A 13,555-nucleotide genomic window follows, 5' to 3' on the forward strand; every position below is an offset into this window, starting at 1 on the left:
ATATTTTTCTTAATAAATTATCTCAGGAATGGAAAAAAAGTATCCAATGTACTCAGTACTACTGTGAAACCAATTTATAATAACTCACACTTGCATATGAAAAATGAAACACAACTTTAGGCTATGATGAAGGAGGGAAGGAGAGGATGAGGGATGGGACAGGGGTGGGAGGGGTAGTAGGGGATAGTAGGGGGATCACAACTATGGAGCACATGGCAAGTACAAGTTGGTTCTATCATGTGTAGAACACAAATGTCCTAATGCTGTAATCTGGTAAATGAGATGAAAGCTATGCTGATTAGTATGATGTAAGCACTCCAATTTGTACAAATAATCAACACACTGAAATGGGCATAAATGTATTTATGATCTATGTACAAAAGACTTAATAAAAATAAATAAATAAATAAAGAGTCCATTCTTTCATTAATTGACCCAGATTAAGACATTGAAGAAGGATTTGTCCTCTACACACAATGAATAAAATATTCATTCAAAGAACTTAAAATGAGCAGAATAATATTAGAGAACTTCTCTGGCAACTTAATTGCTTCTGTGGCTCACGACTTTTAAGAGCCTGAAAATAGGGCGGCACCTGTGCCTCAGTGAGTAGTGTGCCCGCCATATATACCAGAGGTGGTGGGTTCAAACCCGGCCCCCCAGCCAAAAGACCCTGAAAATAAAGAATGAAAAAATCCTCCAGTTTTTGAGATTGAATGAAAAATGCTCAGAAGTTCCAGAACTTTATGAGAAACATGAGCTCCAAAGCTTTAGCTGGGAAATATCAAACCACTCTGAATTTTCTTTTCTTTCTTTTTTTTTTTTTGCAGTTTTTGGCCAGGTCCGATTTTGAACCCTCCACCTCCGGTATATGGGGCCGGCGCCCTACCCCTTTGAGCCACAGGCATCACCCACCATTCTGAATTTTCTATTTTGGCTTGACAATGATTGGCTAATTTTTCCCTTAAAATCAAATTAGGCTTAAGGTCAAGGGTATAGGCTTGGTGCAGTGGGTCATACCTGTAATCCTGGTACTCTGGGAGGCTGAGGCAGGTGGATTGTCTGAGCTCAGGAATTCAAGACCAGCCTGAGCCAGAGTGAGACCCCATCTCTAAAAATAGACAGGCATTGTATTGAATTCCTGTAGTCTCAGCTACTTGGGAGCCTGAGGCAAAGAGGATCACTTAAGTCCAAGAGTTTGAGGTTGCTGTGAGCTATGATGCACAGAACTCTCCCCAGGGCGACAAAGTGAGACTCTGAAAAAAAAAAAAAGATCAAGTATATATTCTTTTTCCTCTTTCTCTGCTTTTCTTTCTTTCTTTCTTTTTTCTTTTTTAGATAGAGCCTCAAGCTGTCGCCATGGGTAGAGTGCCATGGCAACACTGCTCACAGCAACCTCCAACTCCTGGGCGTAAGCCATCCTCAAGTTGCTTCAGCCTCTCAAGTAGCTGGGACCACAGGTGCCCACCACAATGACCAGCTATTTTTTGTTGTTGTTGTTGTCATTGTTATTTGGCAGGCCTGGGCTGGATTCAAACCCACCAGCTCTGGTATATGTGGCTGGCGCCTTAGCTGCTTGAGCTACAGATGCCGAGCCTCTTTCTTTCTCTTTTTAGGACAGGGTCTTGCTTTGTCACTCAGGCTAGAGTGCAGTGGTGTCATCATAGCTCACTGTAACCTCATTTCTTGACTCAAATAATTATCCTGCCTCAACCACCTGAGCAGCTGGGACTATAGGCATGCACTATCATATCTGGCTATATTCTTGAGTGCTTAGTAGAAACAGGGATTTTTTTTTAAAGACTATATATGAAATGCTATGGATAGGCTTCCAATTTATTCTGATCAATCTCTGAAACTTTGCAGAGTTAAGTTCTGACTTTGATTTCTAATATTAGGAAGGTTTTGTTTGTTTGTTTGAGAAAGAGTCTCACTTTGTTGCCCTTGGTAGAGTACTGTGCTGTCATAGCTCACAGCAACCCCAAACTCTTGGACTTAAGTGATTCTCTTTGCCTCAGCCTCCCAAGTAGCTGGGACTAGGAACTCACCACAATGCCTATTTTAGAGATGAGGGTCTCACTCTGCCTCAGGCTGGTCTCTAACTCCTGAGCTCAGGAAATCTACCCGCCTCAGCCTCTTACATTACAGGCATGTAGAAAAACCAACTTTTTTTTTTTTTTTGAGACAAGAGTCTCACTATGTCGCCGTTGGTTGAGTGATATGACAACACAGCTCACAGCAACCTCCAACTCCTGGACTCAAGCGATTCTCTTGCCTCAAAGCCTCCCAAGCGGCTGGGACTACAGGCGCTCACCAAAATGCCTGGCTATTTTTTGGTTGCAGTTGTCATTGTTGTTTTAGCTGGCCCGGGCTAGGTTTGAACCCGCCAGCCTCAGTGTATGTGGCTGGAGAGGTAACAACTGTGCTACCAGCACCTAGCCTAAACCAACTTTTTACTGATACATAATATTTCTGTATATTTAATGGGGTACATGTGATATTTTCTTACATACATAGAATGTGTAATGATTAAGTCAGAATATTTAAGGTATCTGTCACCTGAGTATTTTTTTTTTTTTTTGGAGACTTAGTCTCATTCTGTTGCCCCAGGTTAGAGTGCTGTGGTATCATAGCTCACAGCAATCTCAAACTCTTGGGCTCAAGTGATCCTCTTCCTTCAGCCTCAGAGTAGCTGGGACTACAGGAGTCCAACAAGATGCTTGGCTGGTTTTTCTATTTTTTTAGTAAAGACAAGGTCTCACTCTTGTTCAGGCTGGTCTTGAACTCCTTAGCTCAAGCAATCCACCCACCTCGGCCTCCCAGAGAGTTAGGATTGCAGGCATGAGCCACCACACCCAGCCTTCTAGTTAGGTATTTTGAAATTATAATATGCATATTGTTGTTAACTGTAGTCACCCTACTCTGCTATGGAACATTAGACTTATTCCTTCTATCTAAATATATGTTTGTACTCATTAACCAACCTCTCTTCATCTCTCTCCTCATTAGAAAGTTTTATTCACGGGCGGCGCCTGTGGCTCAGTCAGTAAAGCGCCGGCCCCATATACCGAGGGTGGCAGGTTCAAACCCGGCCCCGGCCAAACTGCAACCAAAAAATAGCCGGGCGTTGTGGTGGGCGCCTGTAGTCCCAGCTACTCGGGAGGCTGAGGCAGGAGAATCGCTTAAGCCCAGGAGTTGGAGGTTGCTGTGAGCTGTGTGAGGCCACGGCACTCTACCAAGGGCCGTAAAGTGAGACTCTGTCTCTACAAAAAAAAAAAAAAAAAAAAGAAAGTTTTATTCACAACTAGTCCCAATAAGATGGGAGAGAGATATTTGGGAGAAAGAAATAAATCAAAAGGAATGAGGATACTAAATCATTTTAGATTTAGTATACTCAAATTCAAAAGGAATGAGGATACGAAATCATTTTAGATTTAGTATACTCAAATTTATTTATGTAACTGGGAGATTACAAAATGATTTAGTATCCCACAAATTTATTTATGTAACTGTGAGATTAAATACACAAAACTCAGTCATGTCTATTCCTCTTGGACCCAAATCTTCCCTTTGCCTGAATAAGCTGAATTTAAGAATGAACTGCAGGTTGGCACTTGTGGCTCAGTCAGTAAGATGCCGGCCCCATATACCAAGGGTGACGGGTTCAAACCCGGCCCCGGCCAAACTTCAACCAAAAAATAGCCGGGCGTTGTGGCAGGCGCCTGTAGTCCCAGCTACTCGGGAAGCTGAGGCAAGAGAATCGCTTAAGCCCAGGAGTTAGAGGTTGCTGTGAGCTATGTGAGGCCGTGGCACTCTACTGAGGGCCATAAAGTGAGACTCTGTCTCTACAAAAAAAAAAAAAAATGAACTGCAAAGGGGATGAGAAGGGACTATTTAGAGTAGGTTGCACTTTGGGCAATTCTTCACCTCTCCCTGTATGCAGAATTTTTGCCATGTGACTCTGTAGTTCTAGTTAAGGAGGCGTTGGGTATTTCCTGACCCTTGAGTCTGGGCTGGACTTAATGCTTTGGCCAATATAACATGGCAGATGTATTCATGTGTGCCACCACTGAGCTTAGGACTCAAGAGACTTAAGTGCCTTCACTTTGCTCACTTGCATCTCACCTTCAGCATGAGAACATTCTCTAGGGGAGCCTGCTAGAGAAGAGACATAGACAGCCACCTGGTCACATACATTCTAGGTCAGCCAGTCACGTAGCCCTCAGATCCGTGAACCAGCAGGGCTCCCTAGTCAACCACAGTTGTGTGAACATTATGCTCATTGTTATACCACTGAGGTTTTGTGGTTGTTACACAGCATTATTGTGGTAGTAGAGAACTGATGCATTGCCACTATTTGGCACTAAATGTCCATAAAACATTAAGGGTCTAGAAACACTTTTGAGATTAGATGAGATTGGGTGCATTCATAGTGGTTTAGCCATAGACCAATGATTTTCAACCTTTCTAATTCACAGCAACTTGATCCTATAGTTAAACTTTTGCGGCACCCTTAAATTATGTTGATCAGAAAAAAAGTAAAAGGGCTGGGCACTGTGGCTCATGCCTACAATCCTAGCACTCTGGGAGGCCGAAGAGGATGGATCACCTGAGCTCAGGAGTTTGGGACCAGCCTAAGCAAGAGTGAGACCCTGTCTCTCCTAAAAACAGAAAAACTAGCTGGGCTTTGTGGTCCTACAGGCCCTAGCTAGGCGCCTGTAGTCCCAGCTACTTGGGAGGCCAAGGCAATACAATTGCTTGAGTCCAAGAGTCTGAGGTTGCTATGAGTTATGATACCATGGCACTCTACCCAGAGCCACAGAGTAAGACTTTGTTTCCAAAAAAAAAAAAAAAATAGAAGGAAAAAAAAAAACTTACCTCAAAGTCTTGGGCTCAAGCAATTCTTTTGCCTCAGTCTCCCAAGTAGCTAGGACTACAGACGCCCACCACAACACCCAGATATTGTGCTTTGAACTTCTTTGGAAAATAATTTAATTAATGATCTTCAAAAATTTTGTGGCACACCAGTTGAAAATCATTGCCATAGACCAAGAAACTCTTGCAAATTGAAATATACGCAATTATTATAAACTGAGAAATTAACATCCTGGAAAGAAGGAAAAGCAGTGAGCAAATGTACTTTCTACTTCTATTATTAAAAGTAGCCATTTCTGGGCGGCGCCTGTGGCTCAGTGAGTAGGGTGCCGGCCCCATATACCGAGGGTGGTGGGTTCAAGCCCAGCCCCGGCCAAATTGCAACAAAAAAATAGCCGGGCGTTGTGGCGGGCGCCTGTAGTCCCAGCTACTTGGGAGGCTGAGGCAAGAGAATCGCCTAAACCCAGGAGTTGGAGGTTGCTGTGAGCTGTGATGCCATAGCACTCTACCGAGGGTGATAAAGTGAAACTCTGTCTCTAAAAAAAAAAAAAAAAAGAACTCCTATAAATCAATAAGCAGCATATACATTTAAAAAAAAAAAAAAAGTAGCCACTTCTACGGTAAGCTGCCAGTAAGTTAAATATTGAGAGTAAGTCATGGTGTCTGCAAAGAAATGAAAAAGGTGAGTGCAAAATGAACTCATACACTTGTGAAAATTACATAATGTATCCTTCCCTGATTAACACTAAGAGACGTGGGAAGTGAGTTTAACCAAGTAAATGGTGAGAGTTGACGATAGAAATGTAAATACAGCCCCAATTAATTAACTTCTCCATTGATCCTTTCAGCTGCAGATGGTGTTGTGTATTTTTGATGAAATAGGAGGTTGGGAGACAACAGGGAGAGTTCTTTTCCCTAGGGAGTGGGGTCAATTCAGTTCTTGAGTTTCCAGAAGCTGAAATGTTACGTTGGGTCTGGAAATACTTAGTGATGTTTGTCAGGCTAGTGATCAGGTTTCTCCAGCAGCTCCGTTAATTACCCAAACTTCCAGTATCGATTGAGCTCTGGGAGTCTGTCACAGTCACGACTCATTTTATTCAATGGGAGATAATTTTTCCCTTCTCAGCTGGCTTTTCTTGGGTTATGAAAAGCCACATAGGAGAACTGGATCACACATTGCATTTTTCCTGTCAGAGGAATCAGAACAGTTATCTATACCTCTAACATGGTGTCTTAGAATTGTACAACAACGGCAGTTAAAGGTTGTCATTTTCAGCAGTTTTACATCTGATCAGCAGCAAGTAAAGCATGAGTTCTGTGACACTTCTGGCTTTCCCATCTATGGTGGGAGCTGTGGAAGATGTGGCAGCACTCAGCTGCTGGTGACCTACTGTCCCAGGAGCAATGCGGAAAACTGGCTCTACTTGGAACAATTCTACTTGGGGTGTATGGTGCTGAGATATAGAAAATCATGAATATAATCATCCTCTACTCAGAACAACTTTAGAATGATTCAGTTATTTCATAATCATGACATTGCTGAACAAGATTTATGATTAAATGGAAAACTGGATTTCAGATCCTTATGAAAATGTAGCATCATTGATGGTGGGAATATGAAATGGCACAACTGATTTGGAAAACAGTCTGGCAGGGCCTCAAAAAGTTGAACATTACCATATGATCCAGAAATTTCACTCCTATGTTTGTAACTAAAATAAATGAAAACATGTTTACCAAAAATTGTATATGTGAAGGGCGGCGCCTGTGGCTCAGTGAGTAGGGTGCTGGCCCCATATACCAAGGGTGGTGGGTTCAAACCCAGCCCCAGCCAAACTGCAACAACAACAAAAAAAGCCGGGCGTTGTGGGAGGCGCCTGTGGTCCCAGCTACTTGGGAGGCTGAGGCATGAGAATCGCCTAAACCCAGGAGTTGGAGGTTGCTGTGAGCTGGGACGCCACAGCACTCTACCGAGGGCAACAAAATGAGACTCTGTCTCTAAAAAAAATTAAAAAGAAATGTATATGTGAAGCAGCATTATTAACTATAGTCAAAAGGTAGAAACAGCCCAAGTGTCCACCAACAGAGGAATGAATGGCTCGGCACCCGTAGCACAGTGGTTACAGTGCCAGCCACATACACCGAGGGTGGCAGGTTCCAGCCTGGGCCAGCTAAGCAACAACAACAACTGCAACAAAAAAATAGCCGAGCATTGTGGTGGGCACCTGTAGTCCCAGCTACTTGGGAGGCTGAGGCAAGAGAATCGCTTAAGCCCAAGAGTTTGAGGTTGCTGTGGGCTGTGACTCCATGGCATTCTACCCAGGGTGACATAGTGAGACTCTGTCTCAAAACAATAACAACAACAAAAAAACCCAGAGGAATGGATGAACAAAATGTGGTATATCCAAATAACAGAATGTAACTCATGCATAGAAAGGAATGAAGTACTGATATATGTTTCAATATTGATGAACCTTAGAAACTTTATGCTAAACGAAAGAAGCCAGACACAAAAGCCCCCAAATTGTATGAATTCATCTAAGTAAAACGTTCAGAATAGGCAAATCTATAGAGACAGAAAGTAGATTAGTAGTTTCCAGGAATTGGGAGAATGATGGTTAATAGGTATAGGGTTTGGGCAGCACCTGTGGTTCAGTGGGAAGGGCACTGGCCCCATATACCGAGGGTGGCGGATTGGAACCTGGCCCCAGCCAAACTGCAACAAAAAAATAGCCAGGCGCTGTGGCGGGCACCTGTAGTCCCAGCTACTCTGGAGGCTAAGGCAAGAGAATCGCCTAGCCCAGGAGTTGGAGATTGCTGTGAGCTGTGACACCATAGCACTCTACCTAGGGTGATAAAGTGAGACTGTCTGTAAAAAAAAAAAAAGATAGGTAGAAGGTTTATTTTTGGGGCGATGAAATGTTTGGGAATTAGAAAGTGGTGATGTTTGCAGGCTTATTTTCCCTGGCTCCTGAGTCAGCTGGCTGGGTTGCACTAATAAGAGATTCTGGACAGAGATTGGAGAGTGAGAGAAAAGAAACTCGAGAATTTTTTGTCCTCTCTCTCTGCCTAAGGCAACACAGAGTATGTGGCACAGTTCCTGTAACAAGGATAATATGCAGCTAGATTTGGAGGAAGATGGCAGTTTCCTAATTAATTCAGAGAATTGGTTCCACAGGTAATGGAAGATCTAAGAATCCAAACACGGGATGGAGATTAGCAATTACAAGATGCCATTACTCCCAGGATGGAGTGTACAAAAAGAAAGGAGATGGTTGGGCGGCGCCTGTGGCTCAGTGAGTAGGACGCCGGCCCCATATACCGAGGGTGGCGGGTTCAAACTCGGCCCCAGCTGAACTGCAACCAAAAAATAGCCGGGCGTTGTGGCGGGCGCCTGTAGTCCCAGCTGCTCGGGAGGCTGAGGCAAGAGAATCGCCTAAGCCCAAGAGTTGGAGATTGCTGTGAGCTGTGTGATGCCATGGCACTCTACCGAGGGCCATAAGTGAGACTCTGTCTCTACAAAAAAAAAAAAAAAGAAAGGAGATGGTTACCAGCTAGAGCTGCAGGATGGGAGCTGCAGCTGCTAGGGGCTGGGGAGAGAGGAGGGGAATTACTGCAAATGTGTATAAGTTTGGTTTTTGCAGTGATGGAAAAGTTCTGGTGTATAAATAATAATGAGTGTTGAGCATCATTAGTATGGTAGAGCACTGGCTTTGAGTGGTCTTAACCAGCCAAGACTGGCTTTGAGGGGCCATGATTGGCTTTGACTTGTTGTGACTGGCCTTGACTGGTCGTGACCATCTATGACTGGCCATGGCTGGCTTTGACCAGCTTTTTTTTTTTTTTGTTTTTTGAGACAGAGTTTCACTATGTCGCCCTTGGTAGAGTGCCATGGTGTCATAGCTCACAATAACTTCAAACTCTTGGGCTTAAGCGATTCTCTTTCCTCAGCCTCCCAAGTAGCTGGCACTACAGGTGCCCAATGTCCAGCTATTTTTTGGTTGCAGTTGTCGTTGTTGTTTAGCAGGCCCGGGCTAGGCTCAAACCATGAACCTCAGTGTACGTGGCCGGTGCCCTACTCACTGAGCTATGGGCACTAAGCCTTTGACCAGCTTTGACTGGCCAAAACTGGCTTTGACCAGTCTTTATCAGTCTGGATTGCCCTGGACAGGCCATAACTGGCTTTTACTGGCCAAGATTGGCTTTGGTTGATGTGACTGGCTATGACTAGTTATGACCAGTGCTGTCCAGCAAAGACTGGCTTTGATTGGTCTTGACTGGGTGTGACCAGCTGTGACTGGTCTTGACTAGCTGTGGCTGACTGTGACCAACTAAAATTGGCTTTGATTGGTCTTTATTGATGGTATCTGGCCATGAGCCTGCTGCCTCCTGTCCAACTATGCATCTAAGACTCAGGGGCTATATGCATTGGGAGGTATGGAAAATGGCCAAAGCCCACTTGGAATTGGGCCAGGAGAGAGTTTTTCTGGAAAAGCTCACCGGCCAGCTTCTGGCAGGTATCCTAAAGGTTTTGTCCCACGCCATGTCTCTTCTTGTTTCATCAGTCATGTCATTAATATATTTGAATCATGTTTTCTCTGATTGTGCTTGATTCTGTTTCTGTTTGCAGATTGGCCTTATTTTTTCTTCCAACTGTTTGACATTTTTCAGGTAACAAGGAATATGGTATCTACAGCCTTGCTTAGAAACCTTGGAAGAAGGAGAGCTCTTCTTTATCCACAGTCCATATAGCAATAGCAGAGATAAACTGACTCCTTCTGCTAGGGTCACACAACCATCCCCATATCCAGCGGGCATGTCCTACAGCTTTGTGCAAATTAAAGACAACATATTTGTGGGGAGGACAGTAGAGCATGATGGGCAGACAAAATAAATAAGAGAAAGTCCACTACAAGTTATAAAGCCCTACTTCCTTTATCACCTTGGAGACTGCTTTGAAATGGGAGGCGAATCACCCATCTGTAACTGCAGGTCCTTTTTAGTCTCCTGGAGATAGAGTTCATCAGGGGTGCTTTTGGCTAGTCTGCTGTGACAATTTTTTCCCAAGACAAGGTCAATCAAGTACCTGGTTTGTATATATATTCACTACTGTTTTCCTAGGACTTAGCACAATGTCTAGTGCATAGTAGGCACTAAAAAATATTTGTTGAGTTAAGGATTTGCAAACAGCTGACTTGAGGAATCTTGGCAATAATTGAGCATATTCTCAATGCCAGGTACTCTGTCATAAACTGAGGATATAAAGATTGAAAAAACAAAAACAAAATCTGCTTTCTGCCCTTAAAGTGCTCACAGTTCATCAGAGGAGGTGGTTACTTATACAAGTCATTGGTATACAATTATACATGTAATAAATGAAGCTTGAACAAAGTGCCATAAAAATGGCCACATGAGGCTCAGCGCCTGTGGCTCAAGCGGCTAAGGTGTCAGCCACATACACCTGAGCCGGTGGCTTCGAATACAGCCCAGGCCCGCCAAACAACAATGACGACTACAACCAAAAAATGGCTGGGCATTGTGGTGGGCGCCTGTAGTCCCAGCTACTTGGGAGGTGGAGACAGAAGACTTGCTTGAGCCCAGGAGTTGGAGGTTGCTGTGAGCTGGGATGCCCGGCACTCTACCCAGGGTGACAGCTTGAGACTCTGTCTCAAAAAAAAAAAATGGCCAGATGATCTCTAAGAAGAACATGGAATAAATTCTAAGGAGTTAAAATGTTTTTAGGCTTTTCATAATATTTATCCAATATTTAAAGTTAGATACATACAAGAGAAAAGCTCAAAACAGGAATTACCAACTCAGATGTGGACAGGTGAAGCTACTCTTTGTCATCTTTTATTCTATACTATACCCAATACACAAAAGGATCATGAGAGAAGCTGGATGTAATGGCTCATGCTTGTGATCCCAGCAACTTGAGAGGCTGAAGTGGAAGGATTGCTTGAGGCCAGGAATCGAAACCAAAATAAATAAATAAATGAAAGAAAGAAAAAAACCCCTGAAAGATCTGCGAGATTTTAAGTATGCTTTTTCATTAAAAGGGGAGAGGGTGTAAAAATAAACTGAGGCAAGAAGAGAGGTTATTTAAATGATTATTAAATTTCCTACAAAAACCTAGCCTTTCTTTTTACAAATAAAAGACAGTTGCATAATTATCGTGTATGGTAACTCAAATGTACAGAGTTTTCAAGATATAGAAGCTGGCTGTATTTCAAGCTATCAATGCCTTCTTTTCTGATAAGATTATTTAGCCTATACATAATCTGTCTCTCTTTCCGGTTTTGTAAACTAATACTAGTCATTCATTATTCTTGAAACATATAGCAACTGAGACAATAAAAACCAGGCAGTGAGAGAGAGAGAGAGTGTGTGTGTTGAGTATGTGGTTTTTCTTTCAAAGGACATAAAGACTTGAAGACATACCAAATTACTAATAGGAATAATTCAGTCTATAGAGAACTAATTGTCTTGGGAGAGATATAGTTTATATTCTTTCTTTTTTTTTGAGACAAGTCTCACTATGTTGCCCTCAGTAGAGTGCTGTGGCATCACAGCTCACAGCAACCTCAAACTCTTGGGCTTAAGTCTTGCCTCAGCCTCCCAAGTAGCTGAGACCACAGGTGCTGAGCCAAGATATAGTTTATATTCTTTAAAAAAAAATTTTTTTTTTTTTTTTTTTAGAGACAGAGTCTCATTTTGTCACCCTTGGTAGAGTGCTGTGATGTCACAGGTCACAGCAACCTCCAGCTCTTGGGCTTAGGTGATTCTCTTGCCTCAGCCTCCCCCCAAGTAGCTGGGACTACAGGTGCCTGCCACAATGCCCGGCTATTTTTTTTTTTTTCTGTTGTTGCAGTTTGGCCAGGGCCAGGTCTGAACCCACCACCCTTGGTACATGGGGCCGGTGCCCTATTCAGTGAGCCACAGGTGCCACTTTTAAAAAAATTTGTTTTGGGGCGGCGCCTGTGGCTCAAGGAGTAGGGCGCCAGTCCCATATGCCGGAGGTCGCGGGTTCAAACCCAGCCTCGGCCAAAAACCACACACAAAAAAAAAATTTGTTTTGAGACAGTCTCACTCTGTCACCCTGAGCACAGTGCTGAGGCCTCATACCTCACAGCAACCTCAAACTCTTGGGCTCAAGTGATCCTCTTGCCTCAGCCTCCCAAGTAGTTGAGACGACAGGTGCCCACAAGGCCCAGCTACTTTTTCTACTTTTTTTTTTTTTGGAGACAGAGTCTAACTATGTTGCCCTCAGTAGAGTGCCATGGCATCACAGCTCACAGCAACCTCAAACTCTTCGGTTTGGGCGATTTTCTTGCCTCAGCCTACCAAGTAGCTGCAACTACAGGTGCCAAGCCAAGATATAGTTTATATATATTTTTTTTTAATAATTTATTTATTTATTTATTTTTTTTTTTTGTAGAGACAGAGTCTCACTTTATGGCCCTCGGTAGAGTGCCGTGGCCTCACACAGCTCACAGCAACCTCCAACTCCTGGGATTAAGCGATTCTCCTGCCTCAGCCTCCCGAGTAGCTGGGACTACAGGTGCCCGCCACAACGCCCAGCTATTTTTTGGTTGCAGTTTGGCCGGGGCTGGGTTTGAACCCGCCACCCTCGGTATATGGGGCCGGCGCCTTACCGACTGAGCCACAGGCGCCGCCCATAGTTTATATTTTTTTAAAAAAAATTTTTTTTGAGACCTTCTCACTGTCACCCTGAGCAGAGTGCGGTGGCATCACAGCTCACAGCAACCTTAAATTCTTGGGCTTAAGCGATTCTCCTGCCTCAGCCTCCCAAGTAGCTGGGACTACAGGAGCCAGCCACAATGACCAGCTATTTTTTTGTTGCAGTTGTCATTGTTGTTCGGCAGGCCCAGGCCAAGTTTGAACCTGCCAGCCCTAGTGTATGTGGCTGGCGCCCTAGCCGCTACAGGAGCCGCCTGTAGTATTTTTATTTTTAGTAGAGACATAGTCTCCTTCTTGCTGAGGCTGGTCTCCAAGTCCTGAGCTCAAGTGATCAACCTGCCTCAGTCTCCCAAGGTGCTAGGATTATAGGTGTGAGCCACCACGCCCTGCTAAAATTATTATTATTTATCTTTTTTATTGTTAAATCATAGCTGTGTACATTAGTGCAATCGCCTGTACCCATTCTAAGATGCACCATAGATGTGGCCCCACCCATTACCCTCCCTCCACCAAAACCTCCCCCCTCCCTTCCCCTTCCTTGGCCCTTTCCCCATAGTCTTGTGCTATAGTTGGGTTATAGTCTTCATGTGAAAGCTATAATTTAGCTTCATAGTAGGGCTGAGTACATTGGATACTTTTTCTTCCATTCCTGAGATACTTTGCTAAGAAGAATATGTTCCAGCTCCATCCATGTAAACATGAAAGAGGTAAAGTCTCCATCTTTCTTTAAGGCTGCATAGTATTCCATAGTATACATGTACCACAATTTGCTAGTCCATTTGTGGGTCGATGGGCACTTGAGCTTCTTCCATGATTTCGCAATTATGAATTGGGCTGCAATAAACATTCTGGTACAGATGTCTTTGTTATATTGTGACTTTTGGTCTTCTGGGTATAAACCTAGTAAAGGAATTACAGGATCAAATGGCAGGTCTATTTTTAGGTCTCTAAGTGTTCTCCAAACATCCTTCCAGAAGGA

Source organism: Nycticebus coucang, chromosome 4, assembly GCF_027406575.1.
Source record: "Nycticebus coucang isolate mNycCou1 chromosome 4, mNycCou1.pri, whole genome shotgun sequence".
NCBI lineage: Eukaryota > Metazoa > Chordata > Mammalia > Primates > Lorisidae > Nycticebus > Nycticebus coucang.